This window comes from Gorilla gorilla, chromosome 7 (assembly GCF_029281585.2).
Source record: "Gorilla gorilla gorilla isolate KB3781 chromosome 7, NHGRI_mGorGor1-v2.1_pri, whole genome shotgun sequence".
NCBI lineage: Eukaryota > Metazoa > Chordata > Mammalia > Primates > Hominidae > Gorilla > Gorilla gorilla.
The window spans coordinates 65,732,315-65,752,581 of record NC_073231.2 but is presented as its reverse complement, the minus strand read 5'-3'; the positions used below and the strand labels follow the sequence as shown (position 1 = coordinate 65,752,581).

Sequence of the window (20,267 nt, the reverse complement as noted above, 5' to 3'; positions counted from 1 at the left end):
AGCAGCGGGACCTAGTGGAGGAATAATGAGCTCTGGGGTCAGGCAGAGCATCCCTCAGAGTTGTGACTTGGTCACCGTGAGACTCTTGGTTGACCAGAGTCCTGACTGGATGAATCACTTAACCCCTTTGAGACTTAACTTACTCATCTGTCAAATGAGAAATAAGTTACAGGGTTATGTAAGGACTAAATGTACAGTGTCTAACACAGTCAACACAGTCGAAGACGCTTAATAATTGAAAACTCTTAAAGTTGTTTCTGTATTTTTGGTCATTTACTAAGTGACCAAATTTTCAAATTTTGGCAAATTATTTAATCTCTCTGAGACTGTAGGCTCATTGGCAAAGTAGAAAAATAATATCAATCTTATAGGATTGTCATGAGAATTAAATGATAAAAATACATATGATAGCCTTCAATATATATTTCTTCATTTTTTCTGCCTGCTTTTCTCCTGCCAATAATGTGTCTGGTTAATCTCAATTAGTGACGAGTTTAGATTGAATTTTCAATGAAGAACTTAATGGCAAGGGTGTCTATGTCTTCATTTTAGGTGGTACGTCATTGACCCTTACACTCTAAAAGTCAGAACCACTAATGGATTGAGTTGTGGTTTCCTTGATTTTTGGAAGCACTTCTCCCAAGAGGTTTCTGATGAAAGGTTCTTGCATTAATCATTGAAACTCTTAACTCTGTGGAGAGTTGGTGATGTTTGCCCTGGAAAAGCTTACACATCCACTAGTATGTAAAATGTTCATAATATAAGTTTTCAAGTTTATCTCACAAAGAGAGGAGGCTGGAGCTTATGACTCAGCCCCCAGTCCGGAGTCAGCTGGTTTTCCTAGAATGAAAGTTTGGCCACGCGTCTTTCAGGGTGCAGAGAAAGATTTTGTCCTTGTTAACCGTGATGTAAACTCTGGCAGGTGAATGTGTTTAGATCAGAAGCAGTCGCCTTTGCACTTTTGCAAACAGTGGACGTGAAAAAGGGCAAGGTCTTGACTGGCACTTGGAAAATATTACTGTGAGAAAGGCACCAGTGGATACAAAAGAACTGCTATTTCTTTTTTTTTTTTTTTGAGACAAAGTCTCACTCTGTCATCCAGGCTGGAGTGCAGTGGTGGGATCTCGGCTCACTGCAACCTCCGCCTCCCAAGTTCAAGCAATTCTCTGCCTCCACCTCCTGAGTAGCTGGGATTACAAGGCACCCACCACCACTCCTGGCTAATTTTTGTATTTTTAGTAGAGAAGGGGTTTCACCATCTTGCCCAGGCTAGTCTTGAACTCCTGACCTCGTGATCCACCTGCCTCGGCCTCACAAAGTGCTGGGATTACAGGCGTGAGCCACTTCACCTGGCCAAGAACTGCTATTTCTGACTCAGACCTGCCCATAAATGAAAGAATATTTGCTGGTTACACTAAAAATTACAGGTGATTTCTTCTTCTTTTTCTCCTTTTAAAAAAATCTTTCTTATAAAAATTACTAATTTGTTCATACTTTTCTAAAACAGATTTGGAAGAGAAGTGATACAGCCAAGCATTTTTGTTGTTGTTATTGTTGTCAGAGAGCATCATAACTGTTTCCACTGTATAGCAAATAAAAAAGCTTGGACTAGACTCAGCATAACAGACAATGCTGGAGTCAGCAGAACTTGATTTTATTTTGGAACTTACTTATTGGGAGAATTTGGAAAAAGAAAATAATGCATTCACTTCAGCAACAACAAAAGTTAAATTCTGAGACAGATTGTGAAATTAAATTGGATGATCCATGCTTGTAATACTTATCACAAAACCTAGCACCGTGTACAGAACAGACTATTCCTGCATCTCATCTTGTTTAATTAGAAAACACAATTGGAAGTTCAGGTATGCCTGGATACTTATTAAATCCATTTAATACTGTTCTCAAAAGATCCTAGTGTCATCCAATTGCAAACAACAAACTGCTTACCTCTTATGGATTTTATAATTTTTCATACTTACTCTGCATTATTTCCATGATATGATAATCTGATCTGCTGGTGTTTATGAGTATGTACATTGTTATCTAATTTTTAATTATATAGCTTTAATTTTATTACTTTTTTCAAAGGAAGTGTATCAGTGTCATCTGTTTATAACCAATTAAGTTATGGACTATGTGCCATTAGCAACCCTGAATTGGTCTTGATAGTTTAATAATTCTTATAAACAACAGATATTCCAGAGTCTGGCATGAAGTACTTTATGAACCACAGGACCAACAAAAGCTTTCACTGACTCTACTACAATATCATAAGTGAAGAAGTCGTATTTTGTGGTATACAATTATATCTTCTTCTGTTTTAAGTAATTAGTTTGATATTAAAAGTATCCTTTTAATTCAGAACATCCATACCAGTGAGGGCAATGATTATGTAAACGAAGCATAAACAATTAAAAATGAAAAATCATGAGTGTCTGGATCTAAAGGCTTTCAAAACACTGGGTGTGTTCTAGAACCAGTTCATCTTCAGAGCAGTGTCTATGAGGGTAAAGTTAAGTAGAAAATCACATTGTAGACTTCTCAGTTTAATCTTCATCTAAGTGATACTCAACTGCCTAACAACAAAAGAATAGGTGTGCTCATTATCATTTAGATGCTGTTTTACCAAAACATTAATTTAGATTTCAATCTCCTTTTCAATTAAAAATTCAGGAAAGCCAAAATGTAAATGCCTTGCCACGGAGACACCAATATTGGAAATTAGGTGAGACAGATGCCCTGCCACCTATCTTGTATCTAGTCAGTTGTTAGCTATTAAGACTATGTGAACATTTTCTCTTGTTAGAAAGTCCTGCTACATTTTCCTCTGCTACTCAAAAATAAAAATAAGTTTAGAGAGTATTATCTGATCAAAATAACAGCCGGGCACAGTGGCTCACATCTGTAATCCCAGCACTCTGGGAGGCTGAGGCAGGTGGATCACCTGAGGTCAGGAACTCGAGACCAGCCTGACCAATATGGTGAAACCCCTTCTCTACTAAAAATACAAAAATTAGCTGGGCATGGTGGCGGGTGTCTGTAGACCCAGCTATTCAGGAGGCTGAGACAGGAGAATGGCGTGACCTGCGATCATGTCACTGCATTCCAGCCTGGGCGACAGAGCAAGACTCCGTCTCAAAAATAAGTAAATAAATAAATAAAATAAAACAAACATTTTTATTTACTAGAACCATTTCTTTTTGGCTTTTAAGTTATTGTCTGGTGGCCAGGTGTGGTGGCTCACGCCTGTAATCCCAGCATTTTGGGAGGCCGAGGCGGGTGGATCACTTGAAGTCTGGAGTTCAAGACTAGCCTGATCAACATGGTGAAATCCTGTCTCTACTAAAAATACAAAAATTACCTGGGCGTGGTGGCACACGTCTGTAATCCCAGCAACTTGGGAGGCTGAGGCAAGAGAATTGCATGGACCCAGGAGGCGGCGGTTGCATGCTGCACTGCCCAGATAAATACTTGATTGAAACAAAGAGAAAATGTATTTCCTTTTTCTGGACTTTTTTGGCTCTCACAGTTTTTATATTTATTTTACATTTATTGTTACCTTATATAATTTTGTCAGAAGACACATGGTAAATATTCCTAAAGGTTCAAGGAGAGCCAGTACAAGAATGTGACAAATCTAGACTAGGTACAAGAACATGACTTGGGGAGTGGGGAACATTGGCATCTGGGAAGATGGAGTAGGAATGCTTTTCCATATTCCTGCCACTTAGCGCAACTGAAAACCCTGGACCGTGTATGCAGAACAACCACAGGAAGGTTCTGAAAGATGGAGATGGAAGATTAACAGGGACATGGGGACACTGGGGCCTGAGGAACAACCCTGCGTTTTTTATTTGCCTCACATATCAGGCTGAATAGTGGACAGGTTAACACCTGGAAAGGCCAACCCTCCAAATAAAATTTCCGCTCCCTCCAGACAAATGACAAGGAAAGGGCAGCCTACAAAGACAGAAAAGCTTTCAAACAATGACCACTCTACTCCAGCCAAACACCATAGAAAAAAAGGTCTGCTTCTTCACTCCCTGCCACCAAAAGCTGAATGGAGAGGCCATATTTCCACACTCCCCAGACCATAATAACTTTCCCAAATGCCCTGAGCAGAGTGATATCAGAGAAGAAGGAGGAGAAAGCCATAACTCTCATCCCCACTGGAGGGTAATGAGGTCCCTTTTCCACAAGATGACAATGAAGACCACATTGGGATCCTGGACTTCCAATTCACCTGGCAGTAATGAGGTACTCTTCCTTCCCCTATCAGAAGAGGACCAGTGAAGTGTCAGGACCTTCACCACCACTCAGGGGCAGCAAGGATACTCCTCCCCATAGTGTGAGCGGAGGCCACATGGGGCACAATGACAAAGCACTCCTACCACTCCCAGCCAGGGTGGTATCTGTGGGGACCCAACAAGGGGCTGTAGCTCCTATCCCACCGAGTTGTAGTGAGGATCACTCCCACTCCAGGATCAATACAGGTCAAGTGGGGAAACTGTACTTCCACCCCCTACCTGGCGGTCATGACGCAGTGACCCCCACCCCGACTCCTATTAGAGTAGTATCAGAAAAGGCCACATAAAACAAAGGATTTAAATAAGATCCAGAGTTTTATAACATAATACCCAAAGTATTATGTAATTAGAAATCACTCATTATGCTAAGAATCAACTTAAATAAGAAAAAACAATCAATAGACCAAAAACACCAACATGGCAGAGATGTTAGAATTATCTGGCAAGCATTTTATTGTATTATTTTTGTTTTTATTTTTACTTTTTGAGACAGGGCCTTGCTGCCACCCAGTGACATGAATGCAGTGGCATGATTATAGCTCACTGCAGCCTCAACCTCCTGGGCTCAAGCAATCCTTCCATATTAGCCTCTGGAGTAGCTGGGACTACAGGTACACGTTATACGTGGTTACTTTTTGTATTTTTTGTAGAGATGTGGTCTTGCTTTGTTGCCCAGGCTGGTCTCAAACTCCTAGGCAATTCTAGGTCTCAAACTCCTAAAGCAATCATCCTGCTTCAGCCTCCCGAAGTGCTGGGACTACAGGTGTGAGTCACTATGTCCAGCCTGACAAGGATTTTAAAGCACTCATGGTGAAAATGATCCAATGAGCAATTATAAACAACCTTGAAAATAATGAAAATATAGAAAATCTCAGCAAATAAATACAAAAAAGAAGGCCAAATGGAAATTTTAGCACTTATAAAATACAGTTACCAAAATACAAAACTCAATGAATGAACTCAAGAGCAGAATGGAGGAAAGAATCAGTGAACTGGAAGACAGAACAGGAGAAACTACCCAAGCTGAATAACTGAAGGAAATAGACAGGAAAAAAAAAAAAAAAGTTCAGAGCCTTAGGGACCTGAAGAACCATAATAATAAAGATCTAATGCTTACGTCATTAGAGTCCCTGGAGCAAAGTAGCTAAAAATATTTGCAGAAAATAATGGCTGAAAATTCACCAAATTTGGCAAAAGACATATGCCTATAGATTTAAGAAGCTATATGATCCAAACAGGGTAAATCCAAAGAAATCTATATAAAGGCACATTATCGTCAAAGTTCTAAAAAGCAAAAATAAAGAAAAACACTTGAAAGAAGTTAGAGAGAAAGAAAAGCTTACCTTTAGAAAAAAAAGCAATTTGAACAACAGCAGATTTCTTATTAGAAAACATGGAGCCCAGATGAAGAAGCACAATATTTTTAAGAGCTGAAATAAAAGAAGTGTCAACTAGAATTCTATAGCCAGTGAAAATGTCCTCCAGGAATGAAGGGGAAGTCAAGTCATTGTCAGATGAAGGAAAGATGAGATAATTTCTTGCTCACATACCTACCTTAAAAGAATGGGGAAAGAAGTTCTCTAAACAGAAAGGAAATAATAAAAGAGAGACTCTTGAAACATTAGGACAGAAGAAAGAACAAGATAAAGAGAAAATATATGAATTAATATTAATTTTCTTCTTTCTGACTTATGTTTGAAAGTTGAAACAAACATTATAACACTGACGAATGTGATTCTCAATGTATGTAGAGGAAATACATAAACAATTATAAATGGGAGAATAAAGAGATGGATTTCTACACATCACTCAAGCTGGTTGCCTCAGGAGATTGAAATAAGCCATATATACACATGCACAAACACACACACACATACACAAATATGTGATATATAAACCACTGAAAATCTTTGTATACAAAGTTATATAAAGAGATACACTCAAAAAATCTATAGATAAATAGAATTACTGGAATTATAAAAATAAATTCAAATAACTCAAAAAAAGATAAGAAAAGGAAACACAGAAACACAAAACAGAAAGAACAGATAACAAAAAATAAAATGGCAGATGTAAGCCCTATAATGCCAATAACTCCATTAAATGCATCAATTCAAGGACAGAGATTGGTAAATTTAATTTTTAAAAAACCATGACCCAACCATATTCTGTCTACAAAAAACTCTCTTCAAATATAATGATCTAGATAGGTTAAAATAAAAGGGTGAAAAAAGGTATACCATCAAAACACTAATCAATATTAAGCAGGGTGGGTATATTAATATCAGATAATGTAGACTTCAGGTCAAGGATAATTACAGGGACATTGAGGGCCATTACATAAGATCACTTCTTGATCTATCCACCAAGAAGCATAGCAATCCTGGTGTATCCACCAAACAATAGAACTGCAAAATATGTGAAGCCAGAACTGATACAATGAAAGGAGAAATAGACAAATCCACAATTATATGTGGAGACATCAACATCCTTCTTTCAATTACTGACAGAGCAGCTAGACAGAAAATCCAAGGATGAAGAATAACACAGCAGCTGACATTAATAGAACATGTTACCTAATAACAGAATAGATATTCTTTTCAAGTGCCCCAGGAACATATACTAAGATAAAACATATCCTGAGTCATGAAACAAACCACAACAAATTTAAAAGAATTTAAATCATTCAGAGAGTGGACTCAGTGACCACAATGGAACCAAACTAGAAATCAAAAGCAGAAAGTAACAGGAAAATCTCCAAACACTAAACAACACACCTCTAAATAAGCCATGAGTCAATGAGAAAGCCTGAGGGGAAAAATGAAAATTACATTTAAATGAATGAAAATTAAAATACAGACTATCAAAACTTTCAGAACACAGGTAAAGCAATGCTGAAGGAAATTTGCAGCACTAAATGCTTACATTAGAAGAGAAAAAGTTTTAATACAATAATCTAAGCTTTTACCTCAATAAACTATAAATATAAGATCAAAATGATCCCAAGGAAGCAGAAAGAAATAAATTATAAAAAAGCATGTATCAATGAAGTTAAAAACAGAAAAAAATTAATAGAGGTAATCAATGAAACAAGAACCTGGTTCTTTGAAAAATTGATAAAATTGTCAAATCTTTCACAAGTTTGACGAAGAAATAAAAAGACAGAAGACAATTACTAACTCAGGAATGAAGCATAGGATATCATTGCAGACCTTACACACATTTAATAAGGAAATGCTGCGCACAACCTCACAAATGTAAACTTGACAACTTAGATGAGGTGAACCAATTTCTCAAAAAGCGGGAACTATCACAAATCACCCAATATGAACTATATCATCTAAATGGTCCCAAAGTTATTAAGAAATTTACCTCTGTAGGGCCGGGCGTGGTGGCTCACGCCTGTAATCCCAGCACTTTGGGAGGCTGAGGCGGGAGGATCACAAGGTCAGGAGATCGAGACCATCTTGGCTAACATGGTGAAACCCCGTCTCTACTAAAAAATACAAAAATTAGCCGGGCGTGGTGGCAGGCGCTTGTATTTCCAGCTACTCCAGAGGCTGAGGTAGGAGAATGGCGTGAACCCGGGAGGCGGAGCTCACAGTGAGCCGAGATCGCGCCACTGCACTCCAGCCTAGGCGACAGAGTGAGACTCCGTCTCAAAAAAAAAAAGAAAAGAAAAGAAAAGAAAAGAAATTTATATCTGTAATTTAAAACTTTTCAAAGATTACGGATGGTTTCACTAAAGAATTCTTTGAAGCATTTAGGGAGAATTGGCATTGGTGCTACACAATATTTTCCAGAAATAGAAGAAGGAACACTTGCCAATTCATTTTATGAAGCCAATACAGAAACCAGACAAAGATAGCACAAAACAAAACTACGAACAAATACCCCTCATAAGTATAGACACAAAAATACTTAACGAAATATTAATTAATTTAATTCAGTGATACAACTATTTATACATACCTTAACCAAATTAAGTTTATTCCAGGGATGCAATACTGGTTCAATAATCAAAAGTCAATGTAGTCCATCATATAAACATTAAAATCACATAATTCTATCAATCGATGAATCATTTAACAAAATTCAGTACTTATTTGTGGTTAAAATCTCAGAATATGGGAGCATCAGAGTAAATAAAAATTAAATAAAAAATAGAAAGAAGAAAATCTCAGAACACTAGGAATAGATTGGATGTTCCTCAACTTGACAAAGAATACCTACAAAAAACCCACAACTAATATGGAATTAATGGTGAAAAATGGAATACTTTCTCTTTAAAATAGAAAAGAAGCAAGAATGACTAGCTCTATCACTGTTATTGAAATAGTACTAGAAGTTCTAGCCACTGCAATAAGGCAATAAAAAGAAACAAAGGCATGCAAATTGGAAAGGAAGAGGCAAAAATTATATTTGCTGATGATGTGATTGTATGTGTAGAAAATCCCCCCAAAATCTATTAAAAAACAAATATTTTAGAACTAATAATTTAATTCAGCAAGGTGACAGGATATGAGATCAACATAAAAAAATCAGTTGTATTTCTCTATACCACATGTCTACAATGGAAATGTGGACACTGAAATTAAAAATATGATAACATTTATGATCCTTAAAATATAAAGTGGGGAAAAACTTATATGTAAATCTAACAAAGCATATAAAAGACTTTTATGTTGAACACTACAAAAAGCTGATAAAAAGAAATCAAAGAATATCTACATAAATGAAAAGTAATATATGTTCATAAACCAGAAGGCCCACATAATATCAACTCACCCTAAGTTGATATACAAGTTTAATGTAATTTCTATCAAAATAACAGTAAGATATTTTGTAGACATAGAAAGTTATTCCAAAATAATATGTGGGAAGGCAAAAGAGCTGGAATAATTAAAACAATTTTGAAAAATAAGAATGAAGTAGGAAGAATAAGTCTATCAACTTATTATATAGTTATAGTGATCAAGACTGGGTGGCATTGATGGAGGGATAGACATATAGATTAATAGCACAAATTAGAAAACACAGAAAAATCCCTACACAAATATGCCTAACCGATCTTTGACAAGGGTTTAAAAGTGATTTAATGGAGGAAGGAAAGTCTTTTCAACAAATAGCATTGGAGCAATGAGACATTTATAGCAAAAAAGAAATAAACTTCAACTTAAACCTACCACCTATGCAAAGCAAATTAACAAAAAAAAACTGAAAATGTTCAAGATGGATTATAGGTTTAAAGGCAAAATGTAATAAAACAATAATATGTTTAGAAGAAAACAAGAGAAAAACTTCAGGGCCTATTGTTCACCAAGAGTTCTGAGACACAAAGAACACAATTCATAAAAGAGAAAAAAAATAATAAATTGGACTTCGTTAAAATTAAAAACATTTGCTCTACAAAAGACCCTTTTAAGATGACAAAAAGACAAGCTACGGACTGTGCAAACCACATACCTGTCAAAAGAGTCATCTCTAGATTATATTTTTTAAATTCTCAAAACTCAATAGTAAAAAACAAAAAAACCCAATCCAGTTAGAAAATAAGCAAAAAGCATAAAGAGACATTTCACTAAAGAAGTTATAGGGAGAGCAAATAAGCACATTAAAAGATGTTTTGCATTAGGAAAATGCAAATTAAAACCACAATGAGGTATCACTTCACACCTGTTAGAACAACTACAGTTTAAAAATAATTGATAATACCAAATGTCTGGGAGACACAACACAGAGAAACAGAACCTCTCATTCATTGCTTGTGGGAGTGTAAGATGGTGGAGCCACATTAAAAATTAGTTCAGCAGTTTTTTAAAAGAAACTAAACGTACACTTAAAATTGCCCTTCTGGGCATTTATTAAAGAGAAATAAAAACTTAGGTCCACACAAAAACCCATGCCTGATTGTTCATAGTAGCTTTATTTGAAATAGCCCCAGAGTAGAAAGAAGAAAAATGTCCTATAATAGGGGAATAGTTAAACAAACCTATACCATGGAATACTACTTGGCAAAAGAGAAGAATGGACAAAAATGAAAAGGAATGGAACTTGGATAGACCTCGAGAATATTATGCTGATTTTTAAAATCCAATATAAAAAAACACATATTTGCTATATGATTCCATTTACATAACATTCTTACAGTGACAAAAATTGGACTTCAGAGATGAAGAAAATATTAATTCCATGAGACAGAGATGGTGAGGAGGACGGCAAGGGATGGAATCATTGTGCATCTTGATTTCAGCAGTAGTTACAGAATCTACACATGTGATAACATGACATAGAACTATGCGCATACTTTATATCATTGTTAGTTTCCTAGTTTTGACCTTGTGCTCTATATAAGAGGGAGTCAACGAGAGAAACTGGGTGAAGGGTACACAAGTCCTCTCTGTATTATCTTTGCAATTTCCTATGAATCCATAGCTATTTCAGAACAAAACATTTTGAAAAGTTCCTAATTTGGCTGTGATATTCTATGGAACTCACAATCTATATTGACATCCTGTGCTTCAGAATCAAAGGACTTTTAAAGTATATATATATAGTTTTTTAAATGAGGGGGTTGTTCAATCAGGTGTTAATTTGGGTCATTGTCTTCTAGGTTCTTATCCCATTAACTTGGAAATGATCAATAAAGTACTACTTGGGCTGACGACTTTGAGAAGCAACACGTACCTGTCTTTATTATTTTAAAACGCAGAATAAAGCAACAATGGACATGTTTAGTCATTCTATAAATAAAACACTTCCTCTTCCTTTTAATGGAGACAGATGAATCGAGGCCCTGCTGAGTGACCATTAAGGGAAGCACTGTCTGTGAGGTCTCTATCTAGCTGTATTGAAAATGATAAATGATCCTAGAGGCTAGTATTATCTCGGTGACATTTTTCTCAAAGCACTACTTTTTTTTGTATGTTTAAAAATTTGTGAAAAGCCATCTATTACTCCTAGATTTAATTCTAATTAAATTGGAATTCATTTGGTTTTTGTTTTAGAATTAGCATAACTTAAAGCAAGTTAATTTTTTCCACACTTAAAGCTTTTCTAATAATGCATAGCTAAATGTGACTTTGCAAATTGCTCTACTTTCACATCCTTCAGCATCCTTCAGTGCTACTTTCTGGTGCCAGGGTGGCTCAGATCATAAAACTAGAAAAGACCTCACCCACCATCTGGTCCAGAGGTCTGGAATTGGCAGCCAATAGGTATGTTATCTCTTGGAACTTGACTTCTTTATTTTCCTGAAATTTGAATGTCTTTAGATTGGGCATGGGGTCTCCCATGGGCCACAGCTCATGCCAGCATCTCTGGGTTACCTCCACTGTTTTTCCCACGACCCCTTTCCTTGGTTGGAATTTGATTGTGAAATGCTTCCTCCTTCTTCAATACTCTCACAGATGGAGAAGCAGGGTATATTTTATCAAGGTCACATAGCTAATTCACTGCAAAACTCATAACATGCCCATGTCTCAGTCTCGTTCTGCACTTACTCTACTGCCCTCTATACCCCAGAGACATTTTTTTAAAGGGGTTGTGGGGCAGGGCTGGTCCTGAAGAGACAGCCAGAAACCTCACATGTACAGAAGGATTTCTTTGTGTCCAAAAATGCTTGAAGGTGCAGCTCAGCACAAGACCCAGGCTGAGTACAGAGTGATTTCTTGTTGCTTAATGTGGATCAGACCCGACGGGAGACACAGCCCGCCTCTCCACCAGCTTCCTCCCACCTCCAACCCCAGTTCAAATTGATTTTGTGCTTCCTGTTTTTCTGTGCTTGACAAAGGAAGCAAAAGTAACATGCTGTCAGTGGGTAGTTGCCAAAAAGCAAAGTGGCCCAAATCACCCGCTTCAAATTTCCAACTACAGTTCAAAGTTGTCTTGCAAGCAGCCACTGCAATTTGCTAATAAAATGCTAAATCATTAAGGTCTTCTTATTTGTCAACTGATTGTTTAAGTGGGATGTTATGACAGAGAAGTATTGGTGCTAGTTGTATCGACCCACCTACAGGGTGTTCTTAAGCAGGCAACTCCACCATAGGCATTCCACTAACTCTGATATATTGCTTGTCATAGCCATTTCATCAGGACCCTTGACATTACGCTGAGACAGTCTTTTAGGAACTTTAGCTTTCTGGAAAAATTGAGAAAATAGAGACTTTCATATAAAAATAACATTAATAATTATGTATTAAGTGGTTTCCCTGAGCCAGGTAAGGTGCCAGGATTTTGGCCTATATTATTTCTAACACAGCAATGCTACACATACGGATTGTTATCTTGCTTGTACACTTGGTGAAAATTGAGCTCTGAAAGGTGAAGTCACTCTTCTAAACTCTCATGGCTGGTAGTGGCTTTGTCAGAATTTGAACCTAGTCCATCTGAGTCGGAGTCCATGCTCTTAAATATATTGGTACATTGCTTAAGGAATAACTCAAACTTACTTGATCGTATTTCTGGTATCAGACTTCTGGGGTGTCAGATAAGGAATGATGGCTTAGTGAGTGAGTTGGAGAGTTCCAACCTTCACTAAAGCCAGTTCTCCTCCCATTGGTAACAAGGCAAAGGACACTGGGAATGGAGTGAGTCCAGCAGAGCAGCGTCCCCCTGTGATGTAGAAAAAAACACCCATGATTCATGCACATGCTTGGCACTACCCAGAGCCCAATGCACACTGCTGGTGGTCTAGATACTCTTGCTGACCCTCCAGCCCAAGCCTCCAGGGAGGCTGAACAGAGGAGAATGGGGAATATTGGGATTAGGAAGGTTACTTTGACACATGGTAAAACACATAGTGTTAAAAAATAATAGTCAAGTTTTTTAAAAGGTTAAGTAAATTACAGAATGGTTTTTAAATTGAGATCCATGGAGATGTCTCACCAGACAGAAGGCTGGAGAAAGAGACAGGAAGAAGAGTAGAGGGAACTGGAGTGACAACACATGGGGTCCCCACTGGCTTTGAGCAAAGAGGCATTTGTCTGTCATTATACATTAGAGAAAATGTATAAGCTTTGTCCAATAAAGAGAGTATTCTATGTGGGAAAAACCCTGAAATAGGAGTTGAATTGGCCTGAAGTATCTGGAAACCAATCTGAAATGTTCAACTTAATTAAATTAAATTACTTTGATTTAATTTAATAACTAGAAAATCATTTTAGAAAAATTTATGTTTCTTGACGATTCAGGTCTCTTCTTCTCTGATGTGGTTGAAATGTGCCCCTCAAAATTCATGTGTTGGAAATTTAATCCCCAGTGCAACAGTGTTGGCAGATGGGGCCTAATAAGAGATGATAAGGTCACGAGGGCTCTGCCTTTATGAATGGATAAATGGCATTGCCATGGGAATGGGTTAGTTATCTCGACAGTGAGATTGTTGAAAAAGTGAGTTCTACCCATTCTTGCTCTCTTGCTATCTGGAGTGCATGTTCTCCTGCTGCCTTCCTCCATTGGAAGACACAGCATGAAGGCCCTCACCAGATCCTGGCAACTTGATGCTGGACTTCCCAGCCTCCAGACTGTGAGGCATACATTTGTTTTATTTATAAATTATCCAGTCTGTGATATTCTCTTATAGTGACACAAAATAGACTAAGACATACACACTCTCTCTCACTATTCATTTAGAAAGTAGGATTATTTGACACTAAAACTATCCTGACTATGGACCTCCTTCTAGATTTCACCTTGTCAGCAGAGCTTGATGCACTGTAACCACATGCTAACTCTCCATTCATGCATTTCATGGATTAGCTTTCTGTCAAAGGGCCAGCCATTATATTCCACTGAGCAATTACTAACAACATTCCTTCTGTCATCAGGGACTAATGGTTTTCTTGCTGCCTTTGCTCTGAGCTTCAAAAAGCCTCTCTTATTTTCATGGATTTTTTTTCCCACCCACAATACCTTTTTCTTATCCATGTCTTCATTCATTAATCCTTCTTATGCATGACTCATTTTCCCTGTGTACAAGACAGCTCTCTTGGCTGCTTCTACGCCAATTGTTTTTTCATTAAGCTTTGGGTTCATTTCAAAGTCTTTCTAAATACCTGTTCCCCTTTCTTTCCCTTTTCATTTCCTCTTAACATTATTTACTTAAAGTGTTTAAAAGTGAAATTTCAAAGCCCTTCCCCAGACTTGGCTCTCATCAGCTGTGTTCCCTAGAGAAGAACAAGGTATCATCAAAAATTAGATAGAAAATCTAGCATTGTTTATATTTCAGTTCAAGGAACATTTGTTGAATCCTCCTACTTAAGTCACATGCATAGTACATAGAATCGCATAATTAAAATAAATTCTCAGTGCCAGAAACTCTCCGGTCCAGCCTCTGTATTTCCATAACCTTTGTCCTGACCACTTGCTCTCAGCATATAAGCATGCCTCTCCCATACACACATACACACACACACACACACACACACCCCTGAACCACACTGACATACAATTGATGCTGTCAGCTTCACAATCAAGCTTTTTAAAATGAAATATTATATTTCCTGTCTTCACTCCTTCAGCTCCTATTAAATGTTCTAATCCATTGCAACTTTCTCCATCTGTTAACATACCACCCATACTACTCCTACTTTTTAAAAAATATAACCCACTATTAAAAATCCTCTCTGATTATTCACCCTGCACTTGCATGTATTTATTTGTAAGTCTGCTTTCCTTAGCAGACTGATGCCCACGAGGACAAGCATTACATTTAACTTTGACTTAAACCCTGATTAATTACTGTTTAAATTGCTATTAACTGTGTTTAACTTATAAAAACAGCGATTTTGGTTCAACCTACTATTTATGTGTTCTTAGCACGAAATACAGTGAGTGGTACAAAGCTTAAGTTCAATAAATACTCAATAACCGAATTAATAAATAAAATATCCATAATTTATAGACTTGCAGAGTAGCTGTTGCAAACTTCAAAACTTACATTTATTTTTCCAAATGTATCTTTTCTTAAATATTTTCTTCTCAAAAGCTTCAAGGACCGAAATATATTTTACTAAAAGGAAAACCTATATATATATATTAGAATCTAATATATTGTAAACATTATTCTGTAAGTGTATAAGAAATCACATTATAGATTTTAGAAATAAAACATTTAACTGACATTGTTATTATATTACAATTATTAACATCATAGTAAAAATTTGGAACTTATATTATTTTTTATGAAAATTGTTTCAACTTTCTTTCAGTGTGTTTCCTTAAATGAAAAGACAATACTATGATTGAGAAGTAAAGTTTACATTTAGAACAATAACCTATAAGTCTGTTTCTTATCACAGGGCAGTGTTTAAGAATCAGGTGACACTGATTTCTAGCCATTTTCCTGAGTTGGAGAATTTACTTTACCTTAAAATTTTATCTTTGGAAACATTTGAGGCACAAAGATCTTTTCTCTAATCAGAAACCACATCCAAAAAAAGGTAGAAAGGTATTCTACCTTTCATTCTTTCTAGAAAATGCATTTCATTTTTCCTTTGCCTGAGTTAATAATGTTTTTCCAATTCTCTTTTTAATGGCTTGATCGTGATCCCGGACATTATTTTTGTTGCTCTTATAATTTTTTGTCCTGGAGGGTGTTGAACTGGGCAAATTATATCATATCATCCTTTATATTATCAAATCAAATGTATTATTTAAGTAAGCTAGAAGAGTTGAAGGAAAGTGTATTCAGTACAGATAGCTGGAGACAAAGGAAGCCTTTGTATCAAGCAGGAAAATTACGGCTCAGACATTCACCATGTAAGCATGGAAGCCAAAGTCCACCCTGGGACTGCACTCCTATTCATCTGAGAAAGCCTGGGAAGCGCAATGGAACAAGTGTCACTACTTGTGCATCCTTGTGGGGGAAGGACACGCTCAGGTGGATTTGTTTGCCTGTCTTCTGTGAAAGCCTATTGGAAACAGAGGGTACAGCAGTCCTAGCAAAAGGAGAATTCCAATAACAGAGGGAAGGAAACAAATCATTATTGTTCAGACACAGTGTTGTATACACCTTTACATATCTACTTGTATACAGTATTGGATACAATTAGGTAACCTATGGAAGGCTCAAAATTCTGTTTTTCCAAGAAAAGTCCAAATGACAGTGCTAATTGGATGGAAAAATGTTTATAATGGTGCAAATATCACATTGGCTGATTCATTTCAAAGAAATAACTCAACTTTCTAAAAGGGAAAATGCTCATGTAGAATTGTGTGCTAGATAAACAAAATAGTTTGAAGCCAGATGAGGTAGATTAGAACTGAATTTTGCAACTTTGGGCAAATTGCCTGAGTCTTGGGACACGGCTTCCTCAAATGGAAATGAAAATAAGAATTTATGCTTTTAACAATGGATAGATCAACTAGAAAGAAAATTAATAAAGAAATACTGGACTTGAATTGCACTTTTGTCTAAATGGACCCAACATACATTAGTGGAACTTTCCATGAGCAGCAGCAGAATACACATTTTTCTCTAGGCACGTGGATCGTTCTCCAGGATAGACCATATGTTAGGCCATGAAACAAATTTTAATAAATTTAAGGAATTGAAATAATATCCAGGATCATTTCAGATCATAATGGAATGAAACTAGAAATCAACAGCAAGAAGAATCTTGAAAAACTTACAAGTATGTATAAATTAAACAACAACCTCCTAAATGGCCAATAGGTCAAAGAGGAAATCAAAAGGAAAATTTAAAAACATCTTGAGACAAATGACAATGAAAACACAACATACCAAGACCTATGGGTTGCAACAAAAGCTTAGCTGTTCTAAGAAGAGCAATAAATGTCTACACTTGAAAAAGAAAAGAGATCCCAAGTATATATTCTAACACTAAGCCTTGAGGATGTAGAAAAAGAACAAACTAAGCCCAAAATTAGCAGAAGGAAGGAACTAATAAAAATCAGAACAGAAGTAAATCAAATAAAGAAAAGAAAAACCATAGAAAGAATCTATAAAACTAAGAGTTACTTTAAAAAAATAAACTAAATGTAAAAGCTCTTAGCTACTTTAAGAAGAAAAGAAGACTCAAAAATAAAATAAAATAATGAAAGTGAAGTTACAACAGAGACCTCAGAAATAAAAAGGATCCTAAGAGACTATTATGAACAATTATATTCCAACAAATTGGGTAATCTAGGGGAAATAGATAAATTCCTAGAAAATACAACTTACTAAAATTGAGTCAAGAAGAAATAAAAAGCCTGAATAGACCAATAACAAATAAAGAGATTAAAGAAGTAAGCAAAAACTGCCCAAAGAAAAGCCCAGGACCAGATGGCTTCCCTGCTGAATTCTGCCAAATATTCAAAAAAAGAGTTACTACTAATACTTCATAAACTCTTCCAAAACTACAGCTAGAGGAAATACTTCCTAACACATTTCATGAGTCCAAAATCACCTTGGTACCTAAGCCAGACAAAGATATCACAAGAAAAGAAAACTATATGCCAATTTATCTGATGAATATTGATGCAAAAATCCTTGATAAAATATGAACACTGAATTAAACAACATATCAGAAAGATTATATATCATGACCAAGTGGGATTTATCTCTGGCATGCAAGTCTGGCTTAACATACACAATCAATCAAGGTGATACATCACATTAGTAGAATGAAAGATAACCACATGATCATCTCAACTGACATGGAAAAAGCATTCAACGAAGTCCAACATTCTTTCTTGATTAAAAACTCTCAATAAGTTAAGTACAGAAGGAAAGCTCCTCAACAAAATAAACGGCATTTATTTTAACTCCCACAGCTAACATCAGTGGGGAAAAACTGAGTTTCTCCACTAAGATCTGGTACAAGGTAAGGGTGCCCACTTTTACTACTATTTAGCATATTACCATAAATACTGACAAAGGTAATCAGTCAAGAAAAAGAAATAAAAGGCATACAGAACTGAAATTATCTCTATTTGCAGATGATGTGATTCTATATGTAAAAAAACCCAAAGATTTTACCAAAAAAATCCTGTCAGAACTAGTAAGAGACTTCAGTAAAGCTGAAGGATACAAAATCAACATACAAAAATCTGTAGTGCTCTCACACACAAATAATGACCTAGCTGAAAAGAAATCAAGAAAACAATCCCCTTTATGATAGCATGAAAAATACTTGGGAAAAATTAAACCAAGGTGAAAGATTTGTAACTATAAACTGTAAACTATAAAACATTCATGAAAAACATTGCAAAGACACAATAAACAGAAAGATATCCAAAACCCATGGGGTGGAAGAATTAATATTGCTAAAATATCCATACTACCCAAAGCAAGACATAGATTCAACACAATTGCTATCAAAATCTCGACAACCTTCTTCACAGAAACAGAAGAAAATCCTAAAATTCATATGGAAACATAAAAGACCCCAAATAGCCAAAACTATGTTGAGCAAAAAGAACAAAGCTGGAAGCATTACACTTCCTGATTTAAAATTATATTACAAAGCTAAAGTAATTAAAACAGCATGGTACTGGCATAAAAACAGAAACACAGACCAATGGAACAGAATAGAGAGTCCAGAAATAAATCCAAACACACATGGTCAACTAATTTTTGATAAATCACCATCAAGAGGACATAATGGGGAAAGAACGGTCTTTTCTATAAATGGTGCTGGGAAAACTGGATTTTCACATGCAAAGGAATGTAATTAGAATCTTATCTTACATGATATGCAAAAATCAGCTCAAAATGGATAAAAGCTCTAAATGCAAGACCAGAAACTATAAAATTCCCAGAAGAGAACACAGGGGAAAAGTTCCTGGACATTGGCCTTGGCAATGATTTTCTGGATATCACACTAAATGCTCAGGCCACTAAAGGAAAAATAAATAAATGGGACTATATCAAACTAAAAACTTTTCCACAGCCAAAAAACAATTAACAAAATGAAATGGCAGCCTACAGATTGGAAAAAAACAAATATGCAACCCATACATCTGATAAAGGGTTAATATCCAAAATATGTAAAGAACTCATACAACTCAATAATAGAAAAGCTAATAACCTAATTAAAAAATGGGCAAAAGACCTGCATAGACCTTTCTTCAAGGAAAACATGAAAATCACCAACGGGTATATGAAAAGGTCATCTACATAATTAATTATCAGGGAAATGCAAATCAAAACTACTGAGATAACACCTCATGCCCATCAGGATGGCTATTATCAAAAAGTCAAAAGACAATAAATGTTGGCGAGGGTGTGAAGAAAGAGGAACTCTTGTACACCACTGGTGGGATTATAGATTGGTACATTCTACATTGGGAATGTAGAATGTAGATTGGTACAGCCATTATTAGAAATAGAACTACTGTGAGCCAGCAGTCTTTCTTTGGGGCATATACACAAAGGAAATGAAATCACTATCTCATAAAGATATCTGCACTCTGTTCATTGCAGCATTATTCACAGTAGCCAAGATATGGAAACAATCTAAGTGTCCATCAATGCACGAATGGGTTAAAACACCTGTGGTATATACATACCATGAAATATTATTCAGCCCTAAAAAAAGAATGAGATCTTGCCATTTGCCACAATATGGATGAACTTGGCATTATGCTAAATGAAATAAGTTAGACCAAAAAAATGCATAATCTCACTCATATGTGGAATTGTTTTAAAAAAATTCAAACCTACAGAGCTGGAGAGAGAACAAAACAGTGGTTACCAGGGGCAGGGTGTTGGGAAGAAATGGGAGATGCAGGTCAGAGGATACAAAGTAATAGGAACATAGAATGAGCAAATCCAGAGATGTAATGTACAAAATGAGGACTAGAGCTAATAAAATTTTACTGTATTTGGGTTTCATGCTAAATGAATACATTTTAGCTACTCGTGCCACAAGAACAACAAAAAAGAGGTAACTGTAAGAGTTGATAAATATGTAAATTGGAGTAACTATATGAGTTGATAAATATGTAAATTGG

At 36.1% G+C, this 20,267-nt stretch overlaps 1 long non-coding RNA gene across 1 annotated transcript in view; it reads right to left on the bottom strand.

Moving 5' to 3' along the window:
* Positions 1–12,085: 12,085 nt before the first annotated feature.
* The window catches only part of LOC129524165 (uncharacterized), a 32,090-nt gene continuing 23,908 nt past the window's right edge, over positions 12,086–20,267 (bottom strand). The window contains exons 2-3 of the long non-coding RNA XR_008667867.2: positions 12,761–12,923; positions 12,086–12,450 (exon numbers count right to left, since the gene is read on the bottom strand). This is a non-coding gene — a long non-coding RNA (uncharacterized lncRNA). The remainder of the gene's footprint in view (positions 12,451–12,760; positions 12,924–20,267) is intronic.